We start from the raw sequence: 18,852 nt of genomic DNA, 5'->3' as shown, positions 1-18,852 counted from the left end.
TCATGATCCTGCAGTTCATGAGAGTCCATGTATGTTGGTGTGCAGTACTTCCCCTTTTGCCTCCTGGCCACCAGAATACCAAGGCTTTAGGCGCACCCTGCAAACTGTACAGCCTGTACTGTTCTCTTTGTCCACTGCAGATGACTAGTCCCAAATTATAGGAGCCTCCTGACTCCAAGATCAGTCTACAGATGTGGGAAGAAACAGAATTTCTTTCCTTTGACTGAGCTTGTGCAAACTGCCTCTAGCTTAGGGGATGAAGGAAGTGAGTCAAAGAATCAAATCAAAACTCAGACGCAAGCACCTAAGGAGAAAGAGTAATCCCTCCTCTTCGGTTTTCTTTTTGGTACAAAAATAATGGTCACTGAATGCAACAAATTTAAATAGTTATTCTTAGCTGTGATACTAGTATTTTTGGAACCGCTTTTCCCCTCCACATTCCTCCTATAGGATCTGGTTTATCCTCACATGTTTCGAGTGCTGACTATGAGGTTTCTCTTCATTAAAACACATCAGATTACATATAATCTCTTATATTATTTCCCATATGTTTGTTCTCATAGGAAGAATTCATACAGTTCATACTAATATGAGCACTTGGATTAAAAATAACAATTTAGGCATCCTCAAGTCACTGCTCTAAAGCAAAGATTTATTTGAGGAAATGTTGCCTACTATTACATAAGCCCTTAGCTGTAATCATCCTTTAAAGCTTCTCTCTATATTAAAAATAATAAAATTTTATTTGAGAAGCCAAGAATCTATTAAAATGTTTTGATCCAATGAAGTTTAGAAAAATATCAGATAAAAGCTAATTCATCATAAGAAATACTTGTATTTACATCTTCCAACAGCTACTGAAATCCAGATTCCTTTTAAACTCATGCTTGACAGCTTTTAGGCCCAGCAGTTAGAAGAAAAAGAGTATTCAGATTAGAAAAGTTATTTCTTGCTCTCAATCTAAAATATTCTGAAGGGGACTATTTTTTCAGATTGTTCTCTTATCCCAGTGCTGTTAGAATTCTCACTTTAACTACTTAAGGTGCTACTGAAGTATTTAACATTAGGTACACTGGTTAACCTCTCTGCCTTTTCTTACCATGAACTAAAATGGAAGGTTCTGACTTGATTAGGAAAATAGTTTTTGATAGTGGCAGGACAGGAAGCAGTAAAATGGGTTGTCAAGAAGTCTCCAGACTTGGAGGCCTCAAAAATCTTAGGAACCTGCCTTGAACTCAGTATAGATCATGCTCTGAGAAGTGGGTTGGGCTGGATGCTGGATCCTACTCAGCCTGCACTACTTTGTGAGTCTGTGTACTCCTAAAAGTACAGGTTATGAAGTGTTCCAGACTCTGGACTTTTACTTTTCTTCCTATAGTTCTGAGTTATGGAATGCAGAAAACATCTCAAAGATACATAGAAGAAACATATTCAAAGTCTCTGGCAGCTTTGGAAAAGAACTGGCAGATGATCACAAACATGTCATTGTGACAGAGGTGTTACTTGACTCCAGCACAGGGGCCACTTCCTGTAAATACTTTCATCAATACAACCCACCACCACCCAAAGCAGCTGTTTAGGTTTTGACAGGGCAGAGCACAGTGCTGAGATTCACAGTTTCAATTTAGAACTGATAGGTAAGAAATAGCATATATCAGCCTCCATGCAGTTATTTATTCCCCTGAGCATTCAGACCTTCCACATCTGTTTGCATTTATTCTAACTGCCTGTTTGACACAGCTGACCTACCTGAATAATTTATCTCTCAAGCCAAATGCAATATTGAAGTATAAAGTTTAAATGAAAAACAAAAACTCTGGATATACTCAAGTTACTGGAGTTTTTAATTTCAGGTCATAAAGAGATTTTTTTTCTCTTAAGCAAGGGGAGCACTGCTTTGCTGGTGACTGCTAAAACACAATCTTTAAGCCTTTCCTTCAGCAAACCTGAAGGAAATTTTAAGTTGCTTTTTCACTGCCAAAGCCATGAGGGATGAAAACCCGATTCCTCTCCGCACAGTTGCTGGTGTATGACAATTTGTTCCTGTGGTATTATACATGTAAAATCATGACTGTTAGTAACCCACAGGTACCTGTTGCAGGCTTCACACCTCAGCTGGTGGTTTGGAATGGCCTGGTAACTAGATGACATATTTCTAGTCTCAAATGATTCTCACCTTTTACAGATATTAAATTTTGTGGTGTAATTACTCAAAAGTCTCTCACAATTTTCTTGCTCTGAGATGAGTACTCAAATCACCTGGGATCGGGCTATAATTAATTATGAACAGCATTCATTACAAGCGCCTCCACTTTCATGAACAAACCTAGTTTTTGCACTGAGTTTTGTTCCTCATAGCAAAGCGTGACTTATGGCTGGGCTAAACAGCCTTCAGTCAGTGATCTGCTCCCATCAGAGCACAAGTGGGTCACTGCAATATCTTAGAAAGTAGGCTACTTCTGCATTATTCCTAGACACAAGAAACACTTAAGACGTCAGAGTTCTGCAATTGGGCATATGACAAGCCTCAGGCTCCTACTATGTTGTTTTTTACGAAGAATAATATAATGCTAGAGTCCTGAATTGCAGTATCTATCTTCCAATTTTGTTTAAGAAAAGTGATAGCTAAAACACTGCAGAGGGAATTTAAAGAACGACATTTTTACAAGGTGTGAAACAAACAGATTTATTATATAGCTCTACATAGTTAAAAAGTGCTTCTATAAACAGACCATAGGAGTTCTGTTTCTGAGGACATACAGTACCTCAGACGCAGTGATGTATATATTCATTGAAACAGAAGCTAAGCATTGTTTACATAACTCCCCTTCAAAAATAAAGAAAGCAAACCAAAAATCAGAATACTTGCTTTCACTTAGATAATCATACAGCTGCAGAGCTTGTACCTTTGGAAAAATTGAGGTTGGGGGGGCTTAAGAGCAGGGCTGTTGGGTTTGTCGCTTTGACACACCTTAATTTTTGTCTCGTCCTGCCCCCTGGTGGGAGCACAGGCCGCAGGTCTATTGGTTTCACAGAGACGTTTCTACAATGCAACCCCAAACTACACTGAAAAAAGCATTTCTTACGTTGCTTTTTGTGACAAAGGATGTGTTTCGATTAACATACTAATTATTTCATTTAATAGTAACGGAAATAAAACATTATTATTATTTAGTTAAGTAATTTCTTTATCCAAATAATTAAACAAAATAATTGCTTTCCCTAAAACTTAAAAAATCACCTGCAAAATATTCACATTCAATAAATAGCCTATCTATTCCAGAGAGATATTTAGTACTTGTGATTAAATTAGAATGGATAATAAATGGATGAGAATGGATAATAAATTTTATACACACACACATATATATATTATGTATATGTATATATATTATATATATGTATATATATAAATAAACATACAGTGCTTATTATTCAGTGGTGTTTAAATTAGAGCTCAGGATATAGCACCATTTATAGCATGAGAGTTTCTTTACTTAAAGATTACATAAATTCCTTTTTTTTATTTCTAGAAGTATCAACAAAATGATAGCACAGACCTGCACTGGATTACAGCTCAGTAGTCAAAACAAAAACTTAAGCTCTAACAGGTGGGAAGAGAAAAGCAGAATCACTGGCCTTAAAGATGTTAACACTTGCCATCCATTTAACTGCTGCAATTCTACTCTCATTGAATGATATCATCTAAGAGTAGCAAAATAAGATACTACCAGTGCAAGTAAATGCTAATTTTAACCTCTTCAGCCATATTTAGATTTTTTTTGACACACCTGTATTGCAGTTCCTTCATCTCATTTAAACTCAAAACACTTCCATATAAACTGCTTCAGGTAGCCAGGTCATCCCTGGCCTTTCAGGTGTTTCTTTGTTTGAGCAAACTCCATGCTCAAAGACACTAATTGTTGTAGGCAGCACATTCTACTGTTATCTACACTAGAGCTGTAGTGGAGGTGGGAAAAAGCATTCAGCCCCACCCAGACCACTGAATTGACAGTGAAAACAGCAGTACTGCAGTCTCTGAGTGCACCCCAGCCTTTGAGGTAACAATGTTTGGCTGGGGTGAGACACTGGAGTACACTTACCCTTCAGTGCTCCAGGTGCCACCATTGGCATCTTGATAAACCAGATGAGTCTCAGCAGCAGCCAGAGCCCTGTCCAGCCCATTTTTTTTAGGTTCATCTGTCAAAAACCAAAGGGATTCTTATACCATTCCTTGTTTTCCTACTGCAGAGAGCAAGAGTTACTTTTGAAAACACATCTGTACATGCAAGCTGATAGAAAAAACTCAATTCTGTTTGCACCCAGACAGTACAAATTAGAAGCTGCTGTAAAGGCATATAGAAGGACAAAACATCAAAGTAGCAGAAAATATCATAAACCATAGCAGAGTTTTTATGATTTCTACATATATTTTGGCCTGGGTTCTCAGCTGGTAGAGCAGCACAATTACCATTGCCTTCAATAACTGTTTTGCAGTCACCGAGAATCCAGCTATGTGTGACAGCTTAGGGCAAAGGGAGATTAGACATCTTCCTGCAGTTACATAACAGTTTGCCTAAATGGTGAATTTACAAGTTGCAATCAAATTGGTCTACCCTGCAGAGGCGTGTGAAAATGCCTTGGGTTATGTGACACAGAACTACATACCGTCCCTGACTGATCAAAAACCCAGTCAGAAATGGGAGGTTGCAGATGAAGATGAACTGCCAGCTGCAGTCTAAAACCAAAATGTTTAAAGAACAATTTCTTATGACTATATATTACCACAGCATACCCTTTTCTCTACTTAAGCATCCAATCCAGGCTGATTTGTGGAGAAACATTTAGGGACTATATGTCTTTATGAACTCCAAGTACTGGGGTACAAAGGATTGTGTTTTAGGGCAGTTTGATGGCTTATCTTAATTATGCTCTTACCACAAAATTAAAATCTTATGAGATCTCAATTTGGATAAGTTCAGTTAAATTGTCAAGGGTACAAGTATGAGATGTAAAGGCTAACTAAAAAAAAAAATTAAAAAATCCCAAAAAAACCTCTTTACACGTTGAAAAACAGAAAGGCTTTTGGTTCATCTTCAGTGACTATAATTGATTTAGTCCCTGATTTATACAATCTATATTCCCAATAATTCAGATGAGGACCTGATTCTGCAATCTCTATTTACATCATACAGCATACACTCAGGTGACTAATAACACTGATTTTAATATTGTAGCTGCACACAGGAAATAAGTAGGAAACTTTGCAAGGTGAGAAAGCAGCTTATTTTTTGTGATACTTTGAACACACTACTATGCTTAAAAGTTGTTTGGTTGGGCCATCCACTCCATAAGTAGTTTACTTGACATGATCAGGGAAGAGGCAGATAGTCAAACCCTGCCTACTGACAAACAGCCTGGGAAGCTGGAGCAACCTTCCAGAAGCAAACAAGAGACAGCACAGGTCTGTCCATCCTCTAGGCTGCAGAAAGGACCCCTCAGGTCCCAGCCCATGTTAAATTCTGCAGGAGCTGCACGTGGAAATTTATAAAAACCATTTGCATTGACATTCTTTTAGGCTGTATCAGATCTAACATGTTGTACTACATGGTGCAAATTGCAAATATTTGTTTTCACTATAAAGATAGACAAACTGCAGCTAATTAGATATCACACTGCCTTTGGAAAAGCAAACAGGATAAGAGGAGGCTGTGGGCTATCTGTACTCAGGCTCTAGTGATCAGAAACCGTAACTAAAGGAAATACATCGCTTCTAGCACTGTGTCCTGCTTTGTGATTTCACTGCAGGCTGTGGTCTGTGGCTGGGCTCTCGCTCCCTGCAGCCCGACTGGAAGTGAATTCACCTCATGGAAAAACTCCCTACAGAGATTTTGTGGCAATGCCTAGTGTGGATGATGACTATCTCTCAGACTCCAAGTGCTTTAAGAATTATGACTAAAAAGTGAATGACCCAGTTCAATAATGAAATATCATTAATACTTGTATATTTTCTGTCTCCTAGGCAACCACACTTTTTTGTTTGTTTCAGAAGATTTAAAATACACACACACATATGATGAGATTCAGGCAAGAACACACATTATTTCCTTCAGTAGGACATATGTTCTCCCATGCCTGAGGTATTTTTTTTTGCCATGGTTTGTAACAAGCAAGCGCTAGGAAGACATTTGCATCTCCTCATCGGAGACATTTGAGGGAACCTGCTGGCTATGGAGCTCCCGTCCAGTTCACGGATCTCTTGGATCGCCTCCTCCTGCCCTGACCTCGGGGGTGGCAGGGCTGTTTCCCACACTTTTCTCCTCGCTGCTCGGCACCTTTGAGGCCTCTCCTCCTTCCTCAGGGCCCTCGAGCGTTCCCCGAGGGCTCAGCGGGCCCGGCCTCCCCTCAGGGCGGGCGGCCCTCAGCGCCGAGCCGCCACGGGCCGAGCAGAGAGTTCCCAGGGCACTTTCGGGACTTCAGTGACGTGAAAAGTGCACAGCTCAAGAATGGCAAAACTTGTTTCCCTCGAAGGTAAGTGCCAGTTTTCCGCCCTCGAAGAAGGGGCGCTTTTTTTTTTTTTTTTAGGATTTTTCTAAAAATTTTATGATCCCTTGCAGTTCAAGCAAGTTGAAATTGAATTCTCTGTAGTGAAATGTGTCATTGCAATCTTTCACTCGTATTCCTAATCATATCCCACCCTGGCTAACTATTTGAGCTGGTCAAAATTACAATGAAAAAAATATACCATCAGCTAAAAAGCACTTGCATGAAATAAATGAATACAATTTGAGAAATAAAACCATTCCCAAGTGACAGCTGTATTGCCTGTTAGCAGCTAAAGAAGCACCAAAATCTCCAATCTTGTTCTCCTAAAAGAGAGTTTTTACCCCAAGAGAGACTGCAAATTCTTGCTTTTTATCTTAATTCAGGATGGAAAAAAAATCTTTAAAAATCATTTGGATGTTTTCCTGGAAGAAATGTCCATTTTCCAACTTCCTATCTCCTTTGAGCAGTTTCTCTCTGCAAAAGCACTTTTGTCCCAGAAGGGAATATTTTAATGGAATATGTTTGAAACACATGTTCATCACCCAAAAGACACAAACACACATCTTAGCTTCCCTGATGAGCAATGTAATTCTTCTTTCAAACCAGCCAAACACAAACATACTTCAACAGAGCAGCAAACAAGCTGGATGTTCCTTGCCTCTGCTTTTCCAGCACACACTGCTGGAAAAAATGCTCCCTGCTCACTTGAGAAAGTGCAGGCTTAGCAGGACAATAAAGTATAAGTGAATATTCAAACAGGAGTCTAATCCATTTCTTATCTGCCACCTATTCATGAACTAAAAAGTAACAGCTTAGAATTAATTGTTGAGGGTACTCAGTATATTAAGAGAGAAAAAAAGATGTAGCCTTGGATCAAATTTTCTCCTAGAAGTTGCTATATAGAGACAAAACCCTCCTCTTGTACAAGTATTATTTTAATCTTTGCTAGATTTTTAATATGGTTAACATATAGAGTCTATAAAGGGCCATTAAATCCTCTAATTTTATATTTAGAAACCACAGAATTTCTTCAAAACTGACAGGCATCCATTTTTTACTTGAAGCCATTTAAAGCTCATCACCCTTTTCCTGGTTCCTTTTAGTCATTAATACTTCTAACTTACAAAAAATTCACCTGAAACACTATAAACCCACAGCAATATAATCATGAGAGTTGCCTTCTTTACTGCAGCAGGATTACAAACAGTTGTCCTCCTAACATGTCTGTAGAATTGTTTTGGTCCAGCTTTTTAGTACTAAGGGTTAAAGAACTGGTTAAGGAATTTTTGCCTGGGTTTTATAGGCAAAACCATGCTTTATAAATCATGTGTGGCATATCCCTTCAGACCCAAGTGCTGTCAGGAAGCCCAGGTTCCTTTTCCTACCTTCACCACATATACCATTATTATTGGTTTTGTCTTCCCACCAGTACTGAAAGTCCCTTCTGCTGCTCTTGTACATTTTTTAGTAGATTTATGCAAGTTATATTGCAGGAAAATCTGGACCTTCATTAAAGCAAAGTAATGGGGTAACTTTTATACTTGCATTCAGTTATAAAAAATGCACCTATTTTTAGGAAGTAATTTCTACAGAATCACAGAATAGGCTAAATTAGAAAGGTCCATCACGTCCAACTCTTCTGCCTTGGCGTAATATCATTCCTTCATTTCTGTGAGTTCTTCAAGTGAAAAAAAATATTTGTACTACAGTAGTGATTATATCCCCCCTAAGAATGTCTGACTGTGCTAGGCACAAGTAAATGCATGAAACAATAAAGTCACTTCCTGCCTCAAAGAGGTACACTTTAAGCATACATGACAACAGATGGAGAAAACCCTGGAGTATTAATATTGCATGCACCAGAAGGGATTATTCTCACTGTGCGTGAATTAGAATGTATGCTGTTGCTACTTGTACTGAAAGTCCTTCGTCCAGTACCACATCTTGCAGGACTGGAGGTGGAATAAAATTTCCCTTCAAAGTCTGCAGATTGAGTGTTCCCTCCCACACATTTCTTTATACTGCTGTCAAGGTTCATTCTCACTCGCATTGTCATTTTTATCTTGAAGATGTTTTCAGAATGCTAGAGGCTGCAATGGAAAGAATCACTGACACAAGTTTGGCATGCTTTTCTGTAAGCAGTAGAAGAAAACTCTGCCTGCATTGTAGGCATGATAATCAGCATATCCCATGGGTAAGTACTTGTTTCCCTCATCTGAAGGCATCACAGAACATAACTCTACCAACAGTTGGCACACACCAGCGGTCAGCAGCAGGAGAAAAGGACAACTTAGTAAAATATACCATGTCGTCTTTTAATATGCAATGTCTGGAACATTTCTGTAGCAAACTACTGACCTGAAAGTCCAGATGGTTTGTAAATGGTGTCCTTACAACCGATTTTCCCTCTCACCAAGTTCCTTTAAAATCTGTGATACCAGTCTCTACTGAGAACAGTGTTTGGCAAATCTCAAACACATTGTAGAGTGGGTTTCATTTTTGAGAAGCTTTGTTTCTTCTTCTTATGTCTAATACATTTGAACTTGCATAGAAAGACTAATCAAACCAAAAGAATACTCTGTCATAGACTGCGTGTGGACCAGATGTGCTTCTGTTGATGTTGCCGAGAGATTTTTCCCAGTGGATTTGAATTGGGATTTGAATTGGGAACATGAAGGGGCCATATGGTAGTAAAGATAATTTACATAGAACCTTTTATCAACAAATATTACAAAGGACCCTGCAAATCACCTGCTGTACAGGAAGAATTTCACTCAGAAGTGAAACATAAATACCTCTGGGGTATTGTACTTGGAAAATACATAATAGCACACAGTAATGCTATGAAACAATTTCTAATTAGTTGCAAAAAATATAGTCACAACAAACTGAAATCATGAGAGGAGCACAGGTGGACAAATTCTATTTACGAATCAGTTGCAATATGCACAGTTTCACCCTATATGTGAAACAATAATTTATGAAAAGTAGTTTATTCCTTTTGATAAATGCAACTCTGATAAAATAATCTTCAAATATAGACATTGAAAACAGAACAGAATAATAAGTGGATAACTTCATTTCAGTTTTTCAGACATTCACTGTACATATGAACAGTAAATGTGTGTACTTTATCTTAATCTCAGTGTCCCAGTAGGTAATGTGGGCAATGAAAGTCATACTATTTTTTGTATTTGTTGTAGGTAGGAGTGTGGGAGGCTCTGGACATTTTCCAATACTCTCATGAGCGTCACTACTGAAGTAAGAATAATCAAGAAGAAACAATTATTTCAAAGACAATATCATTTTCTTTCTATCTATCTTAGGGAAGATGAACAGTAGGAGATAGAAAATGTGATAGATTTCAATATGCATCAGGGTCAGCAAAGAAAACAGCCATAATTTTCAAATGAAACTATGTAAAGTTCCTCAGTGAGGTTTATTATTTGAAAATGTTACCTTCTCCCAAACTTACTTCCAGGTTGAACCTTGTTTCAGTCCTAAATCTGTCTAATGTGCTGCAGATATATTCAAATTATGTTTATCTGCTGTAAGAAGGCAATTCTAAATGCTGCTCAACAAATCAAACAAGTATTAAGTAGACATACAACAATTTATGTTGTATATTTATAGAGCTCCCAGAAGAACTGACTATAAAATCATTCACTGCACTTAAAATTAAATTTGAAACACAGTTTTTTGTAAAGAGACTTTTGGAAAGAATTTTCAAAGAATCCAGAAAGTTCAGCTTCCAGGTCCTATCTTTTGATTTTCTAAAAACTTCTGCCCATCCACAGTAATCTAGGCCTGGTCACACAAAGTTACAGCAGTCTTAATATCACATTTATTCTCATAACCCAGCCATAGCAGTCCTTTCTGTCCCAGAAAAGATAAAGACAATATTACTTATTCTATAGTAAATGATCAGCAGTTTTTTTCCTGATCCCAGCATTGCAGTGTTTTGTAAGCAAGAGTACAATGATTTTCAGCATAGCCATGTGACAGCTGCAGAATTTTTGTGTGTTAAACTAGCCGCTAATTAGGAGTAAAGAGTTTTCTTGAAGCTGTTCAAACTCTTAAAATTGACTGTGCCAAGATCCATTGTCCAGATATTCCTGCTCACTTCAAGGGAATAACAGCAGAAACTGTACTGCAGACACACCAGTACCTGAAAATTATAGGTTAGGAAAGACACCAAAGCTTTCATTAATAGAATTGTAGATCTCTGAGGGAGAACAGCACAGCCAGGTGTGGAGGTTCTGTGTGCTTACCCCTGACATGCAACCACTTAGCATTCCTGAAACATGGGCACTAGCAGTATCGCTCCACAATTATGATGCCCATTTTCGTGGTCATGTTTTTGTTCACCCTCCTGATGGCAATACTTTCAGTCAGAGGTGTGGAATAACATGAGCAGTGTGTGCTCCTACCCTCAGGAGCAATTTTCCTTTTTTTTTATTTGTATAGTCATATGCACTAAAAGGATGTGAAAAGACTATTATTAAACTACCCTTAAATATGTTTGATGACACCACATGCTGACTCAGAAATTCCTTTCCTCCAAGGCCATTTAAAGCTGAGGGTCTAATTGCAAATGTTTTATTACTGTGTTGATAAATGTACCGTATCATTCATTCCTTTTCAGAAAAATTTCATGCAGGCCTTTTCTAATACAATGTTTTAAAGATCAAACTCAGTATATCCATTTAGAAGAGCAATCTCAGCTCTTAGCTGCAGTAAAAGTAATAATAATAACACTTACTGTACTTTACATCTTCAAAGCACTGTATGGGTATTAAGCAATTTGTTTCTCTTGGCAAGGATTTTAGTTTGCATTGGACAGTAAGTAGCAGCAGGTACTTTGTTTCTTCTTTTTTCTTTCCTTCTTTATTTTTTCCTTCCTGTCTTATTCCCCACAGGCTAGAAGTGTGTCACTTCTTGTTTATGGGAATTCTAGAAATTCCTTACTGGTGCAACTGAATGGTTTGAATTTGCTTTTACCATCCAAAGCAATCCATCAGATTCCTATTATTTGTGAGATATTTCAGGAACAGAGAGAAGAGTCAACTTTCTTTTGATGCCTGCTCTGTTGCCGTAACATGGAGCTGTCCTGGTTAAGTTTCACAAGGAAATATCGTGGGTTTGTTTGTTTTTTTTTTTTCCCTAGCTCAAATGTCCTTATTTACTATCACAACTAATAGAACCAGAATAAGCAAGAATCTTGTCTTTTGCAAATGCTGGGCTAGAAAATAATGAGTGCGGTCCCAAGGATGATGTTTCCACAAATACAAGGATAAGCATTATTGTTCTTAATGTTTTGCAAAGTAGCCCAGTGAAACAGGTCTTGACATCCTTGCTTTCCATGGGAGACTACCTCCTTTCTAGGTGGCAGGGGAAAGTGCAAGCAAAAGAGCCAGTTCTGCTTAGAACTGAGGGTCAAAGGTACAGTAACTGAGATCTGCAGAGCCAGAGCTTGTCACAGCAGCAATGAGACTTTGCCATTCCAGAAGTCAGTTGTACTTCAAACTTATTGCACTGCCATTCCACCCAGAAACTGCTACAGTCTCCATTCCTCTTTGCAGCAACTCTTCTTTCTGTAAATGCTCAGCATTTTAAAGTGCTCATGTCCTTGATATTTCTAATTAAATCCCAAGGAGACTGAGGAGTCTGCAGATGTAGCAAGCATTAATTCAGTGGTCTCTGTTGTCAAAAAAGCAGTCAGTGTTTAAGTGCATTACAGACATTTATCTTTTACTTATTCAGGAAACTATTTCCATAAGCTTGTGACAGGAACATTTTCAATAAATATTAAAATAAAATCACTGGAGCAGTTTGATTTGTGGAAATTCCCCAAAATTGAGAATTACCAACAAACAGAGGTGCAATCTCACTTCTAAGTTGTATGAACATAGACGTGAATCATATTCACAGCAGCTGGGAATGTGCTGTGACTTGGTGTTGCTTCACTGTCCTCACTTCCTATCTCCTAACAGCGCGTGACCTGGAAGTGCTCTGCCACATGCGCCTTCCCCAGGGCTGCATGGATATTTCTGCAGAAGCAATTCTGAAGGGCTAAAAACCCAGCTCTCCTCTTCCACAACCAGTAGATCTGGAGAGACCAGTCCTTGCCCAGTGATCAGCTTGACCTTTGCCGGTACCACTGAACAGTGCTCCAGGAAGAAGCAGGCTGATATTTTGCCATAGAGACAGCACTTTTCTGTCACACAACAAAAAAAAGACATTAGCTCCTTAGATGCCCAAGTCAATCATCTTTGATTCAGACAAGCTTTTCTCTTGAGAAAATAACATGCACATCGTTTATGTTTCCTATTATATCTAGAAATATATTCTGAATTCTCCTTTGAAGGCTTCAGTAGCTATAGATTAAGTTGCTGACAAGAAATTAAGAAAGTGGATGGTAGGACTTGCTAGAAGAAATTATTCAGCTGAGGACAGAACACAAGACTTCAAGGTCTGAAAGGGTGAAGCAGAACTGTTTATCTCTCATGCCACATAGAGAAGATTTCTGAGCTGATTTATCGCTTAGCTTTTGAAAGATCAACACAGTCAGATAGAAAAAAAATTCACTGTTTTCTTTTCTTCTTTCCAGAACTATAGACCTGTATTTCAAAAGCCATTGTTGAAGTGGAGGATTAGATGAAAAGGTTGATCCCTGACTCAATTTTCAAGGGCAGGTCTCATGCTACTTAACCCAGGAATTTCCCCAGTTTTCTGTTGCATTCTATGCTGCCATCATCTGGCTCTTTCTATAAAACCTGACATTTTCTAAATCTCAGTTATTTCCAGGCCTGAATTTCTCTTTGGGTAAGAATCTACAATGTTTTTCATGATGATCTCTCACAGTATGAATTTACCTTTTCTCAAACAGCAAGCATCCCTCTGCAGCTTCCACTGCCAAGATATTTACTCAGACTCTGGGTGGGACATGCAGCTCCCTTTGCCTAACTGAGCTCTCAAGATAGAGGGAAAATATTAATTCGTGTGTCTGTTCATACTCCAGCATACCATTCTGATTCTAAATCTCTTCAATCACCCAGCAGAGATTTCTTGAAAGCAAGCCAGTTATTTCTAGCATGCCAGCCACCAGCATCTTGACTATGCCCTTCTAACTCAGGGAATGCAGACATTTGGTCATGGAAAACACATCTCCTCCTACAGTAAAAGAGTGTTACCAACTCTCCCAGTGATTTACTTAAATATAAACAGGTTGTTTACTTCAAGGAAAATCTTATCTTCTGCCTGATGAGACAATAATAAGAGGTGACAGAAGCTTTCCAATCAGCTAACACAGATCCAAGGCCATGCTGCTTCCAAGACATCACAACCTTCATCTCATTCTCGAATGTCTGGCAACCAGAGTACTGTGAAAGGTTCAGAAACATTCATCTGGCTAAACTCTGGATTTCTGATGGCAGGTAAAACTCTGAGGGAACTGTGAAAGCACTGGAACTAATACAGACATGGGGAAGAACAATACATACAATAAACTTTGCTTCATCTTTAGATTGCAGCATACCACTCTGAGGAAAGGCTTTTCCTGGAGCATTTCCAATCCTTGGCTTTTTGTCTACTCTGATCTTCCGAGAAGACTCTGTGCATGCCAGGCAAAAGTCTGTCTAGCCAAACATGCTCAGCTGCTTTGTCTTCCTGTTAAAGGATTCACCTAACCTGTTCTGTAGGTAACAAGGACAGGAGAGCAAGATTGCCTCTCTGCTGCCCAGCCACACCCCAATTCCAAGTGCAGAGCAGAAGGATGCTACAAAGAAGATTTCTGTCATACATGGAACTGCAAATAGGCAAGCACAGCACATCTCCTTGTCACAGCACACATCAATCAAAGCATGGAGTTCCTGATAGGATGCTAATCAATCACCATAGGGAGACAGGAGCATGGGGAGACATTCCAATATGTTTTCCTTCATTCTTTTTCCTGAAACAGGAGAGGCAGGTTAAATAATGCTCTGCTGGAGCTTGTGATGCACATTTTTCAGGGTATGGGAATTATTGCATATAAAGGAGACTATGAGGCCTGTAAATTAGAATGAACAAGTCTTGGGGCAAACCAGAAAGAAAAAGGCATATTTACTTAGGGACTATAAGCAGAGATGAACCTAAAAAGAGACAAGAAGATCGGAAACTCAGTCTTAGAAATGATAAAAATGTCTGCTTGGTTTTAATTTCCACATCCAAGTCCTGAGAAAAATCTACAGAACCAAAACCAAAATTAAATAGATGTTTATTTAATGAACAAAGCAAAACCATGCCTAATATTTGGATATGCAGAAGTGACCACTTATTTTACCTGCTCACTTCAAATGACAGGTGCTGAAACTTACAGATTCTGTATTTGCTATTTATTTTTGTAATGACAGAAGAGAAGTGGGACAAAGTGGCTGGACAGCTGTATGAAACCTCCATTCTGAATTCAAATCTGAATTGGACCTGAACCAATACATGCAGGTCTTGAGCACCACTGCATGCTTCCCTTAAAAACCTTCACTGCTCTGAATCCTGGATGAATGTCTCCTTATGCATCCTGGCAGAACCGAGCTGAGACTTTCAGACCCACTTGAGAACTTCCAGAAGTGGAACTGGGCTCCCAAGGTTTAAAAGCAGCATCAATCCTAATGAAGCAACACAGAAAGTAAATATGTACCTCTAAAAGTACTCATATAAGCACAATTAAATATTGGAGGCTTGAGGAAACACCTTTCATACAGTTGCTGGTAGTAGAAATACAGACAAGCCCTAAATCGGCCCTATATAATATTGTATTTATTTCTTACGCCACTACTTTTCATAGCCTTGACCTGTGTAACTGTAGAGTAAGAAAAAAAATAAAGAAGCAAACCACATAGAAATACGTGCCCCATGTTCCTCACTCAGGGATTAAACAAAACAAAGAATGTTTCATTTCAATTTTCAAGCAGGCTCTCTATGCTTCTGAAGAGTGCTGATGCCCTGTGATTTCTGAGCAAGACAGCATTAGGACTGTACACACTGTATTCCTCCTTGCTTTATTAATAAAACAATAAGGAACTCAGTGGTGCAGAAGCAACTGAACATGCTGCTATGAAGGAGACCTCAAAGCCCACTCAGCTGCTTCACTGGTGTATATTAAAATTAATGAGTTTCTGCTGCAGAAAGAAAGAGGTGTCCTTACAGGGGAATGAGATCTATGATCTTTATATTGCAGCACAACCACTGAGAAGCACAGAAATCTGCACAGCTCCATCTCAGATTTCTTTTTACAGGGGGAAGGCAAGGACAGGCTGAATACACTTGCTATACCTATTGAAAGAGGGGAAAGGAGAGTTTTTCATTTGCATCTTAAGAACCTTCCCACTAGTAAAAACTGGATCAAAAGCTCTCTCACTACCCCCACCCCCATTTTTATAGCGAAGAGAGAAAAGCATTGGCAATATTGAATGCCAGCCAGCAGCTGAGGCTGTTAACTCAGCCATTATAACCACAATATTTAATAGCTGTCAGTTAAAGATCCCTGATATTTATACAGGAGAACATATATATCTGTAGGTCAGCACATTTCATTAATATTTTTGTCTATGACACCCTTCACATTGGTTTCAAGCTTTTAATGCTTTCCAGTTAACAAAGCAAAATTTTGAAGCAAATATTAGGTTGGAAAATATTACAATTTTTTAAATGTTGTTTCATTAAGGTGGCTCAGTTTTATTTAAAATTCTTCAAGGCTCTCATTTAACTGCAAACAGGAGTTAGTAACACACAGCTACAATAGCATCTCTGTCAAATTTATTTCCTGCTTAAGAGCTCCAATGGGAAACAGAAGTTACTAGCATGTTTCATATGTAAAGCACATCAAGTATTTTGTGAGCCCAGTTCAAGCCACTTGTTTGGACTGAAGTTGTAACTGGAGAGTACTTTTACCACAGATCATCCTAATTCTATAGAAAAATTACCTAAAATCTTAAGGAAGTTGATTTTCTTAACACTTCTTTTTCTTAGGTGCTGGAGATACATCAACCTCAGATATACTAATGAATGCTAGCTTCAAATATAGTTTAAAACTACAAGTGCTAAATCATGGTAAAATTTAGAAAACCAGGATCAACTCAAAAGTTCCCTGAACTGTCCTATAGGTACCAGGTATTCCCATTTAATGAGGATATTTGATCTCAGTGTATTCAGATTTTATTTTTATGCACTTTGTGTTCCAGGAGTTCATTGCAATCTACAGGGACCTGCCACAGAGCAGGAAAAAAAGAGGTGGGGAGAAGGTGGGAAGAGGACAGACAACACACAGGATAGACAGGACCAAACGAAAACACCAACCAACAAAGAAACAGAAAATACCCACACCAAACTCAGATTTGAGGAAGCATTAGAAATTCAATTTACTAATGTATGGCTATGATTTATACCTAAAATCCTTACTGTGTCACTTGTGTAGAGCTTAGTGTTTTCCACAGCATATCTACATCTCAAGCCTGCAAATTGCTTCTGTTCTAATTTAACCAACTTCAGCCTATTAATAATATCATATAAAGGGCAGCACTTTGTTTATCTCATTGAAATCCAGAAATTTGCTGCACTGCCCTGCCATTAAGTCCCTGTCAGTCCAGAAGCATTCTATTGGGACTGCATTAGTTCATTATTGAAATATACCTTTCTTTTAGCCTTACTTGAGTCAAGCTTTATCAAAAACATACTACATGAAGAAAAATGGTATCTGAAGTTCAACCTCCATCACTTCTGCTTTGGAGAAGGTTTTTGGAAAAGCAAGAAAAAATACAGAAATTAAAATCTGTCCAAGAAGACTCCAGAACTGGTTATTTATATGACATAAACAGAGGATGATCTATTTTGTTACTTGCAAATCTCCCTTTGTGTCTCTTTCCTCTCCCCTACTTTTGTATATCGGGAAAATTTGAAGTTAAGCTCCAGAAAGTACCTGGGGAATGCTCTGATTCTGGGCATAATTTGAACTCAAACACAGCCAATTCCAGCTTGTCCAGTTTAAGCAAAGCAGAACCTCAGCACTGAACAATCTGATATGTATACAGTATAATCTCAGACTGGGCTCTGTCAGAGAATGTATTTCCTTCCTTCTTCCCTCCTATTATAGAGAAGGGCAGTTGGGTGTGTGGCCCCACTGAAGCGTAATTTTTAAGAGAATTTTCCACAAGTACTTTCAAGGCCAAAGAGTCAGAGACCACCTCTGCTAAAAGGAACCATGACAACAAGCCAGAGGCCACGTACACATCAGCAAGGACTGGGATTCACTAGAAACAGAGCTGTGCAATGAGACAGTTGGTGCTGATGACCTGACTTGCTACCATGAATATTTAATTAGGGTTTATGTCAAAAAAGAACAAATCTGGTCCCACTAGGGACTGAATGCAGTCAGTGAGCATTGAAAATGCTCTTGGAAAACATTATCCTTTCAGTTTAATCTGAAAGAGAGCCAATAAAGCACCCCAAGACTGCTCCATGGTATGAATCAAAGCACATTTACCAGGCACAAGCAGATTAGCTTCAGAAGCACATTCCTGATCTGAACTAAACTACTAATCTAGACACACTATAAATTCTTCTGCATGAGATCCTAACAGCACAATATACAGAGGGAAAAAATTATTTTGTATTATGCTCAGAGATGCACCCCTGAAAACTGGAATCAGGATCTTCCAAAGTAAAGTGATTCTATGTAAAAGCCAAACAGATGGGCAGGCAATTTTTTTAAAATCAAAGATAATGGAAGGAGGCAATTTAAGGTAATTTTACTCCCTTTAAGAGTAAAAATTGCTTTTACATTTCAATCAAATGAGAGCATCTATGCAACATAAGTCAGAGAGCTAAGCACCAAGCGGTGTCTCCTCTACTGTCTTGGATGTTCCTCCAGTGACATTCAGCTGGCAGGAGAAAAATCAGGGTTTTTTACAGGCTTAAGACCTTTGACACTCTCAGCTTTTTCTGTTTTTTTTAATCTAATCACACAAAATTAAATAAAACTGTTTTTACATGCCTCAATGGAAATAAAATTCTTTTTATTCAGACAGAAATTAAATATAATAACAAAACTCCAAAACAATCTATTCTCAGCACTCTGTGAGGGGTTAGAAGACAATAGAAATGGTGTATATTTATCTGGAAATGTTTACAACACACTTAAGAATTCCTTTCTTAATTAAGGAATTTCAAAGATACTAAATTAAGGAATTTCAAAGATACTAATGTCAATGGTGATCTGGTGCCAAATGAAACACAATTTTTATCCACTGCAACTGCTCAGTTCTTAGTGAT

At 38.4% G+C, this 18,852-nt stretch overlaps 2 long non-coding RNA genes across 2 annotated transcripts in view; one reads left to right on the top strand and one right to left on the bottom strand.

The window, feature by feature from the left end:
• LOC117244791 overlaps positions 1-4,192 on the bottom strand; it is a 55,916-nt gene extending 51,724 nt beyond the window's left edge. The window contains exon 1 of the long non-coding RNA XR_004498534.1: positions 4,104-4,192. This is a non-coding gene — a long non-coding RNA (uncharacterized LOC117244791). The remainder of the gene's footprint in view (positions 1-4,103) is intronic.
• A 1,924-nt stretch (positions 4,193-6,116) lies between these two features.
• Positions 6,117-18,527, top strand: LOC107208097. The gene is made up of 3 exons (XR_001523076.2): positions 6,117-6,531; positions 8,616-8,740; positions 9,750-18,527. It is a non-coding gene; the product is annotated as an uncharacterized LOC107208097 (long non-coding RNA).
• Positions 18,528-18,852: the final 325 nt, after the last annotated feature.

This window comes from Parus major, chromosome 8 (genome assembly GCF_001522545.3).
Source record: "Parus major isolate Abel chromosome 8, Parus_major1.1, whole genome shotgun sequence".
NCBI lineage: Eukaryota > Metazoa > Chordata > Aves > Passeriformes > Paridae > Parus > Parus major.
This window is presented reverse-complemented; position numbering and strand designations above follow the sequence as displayed.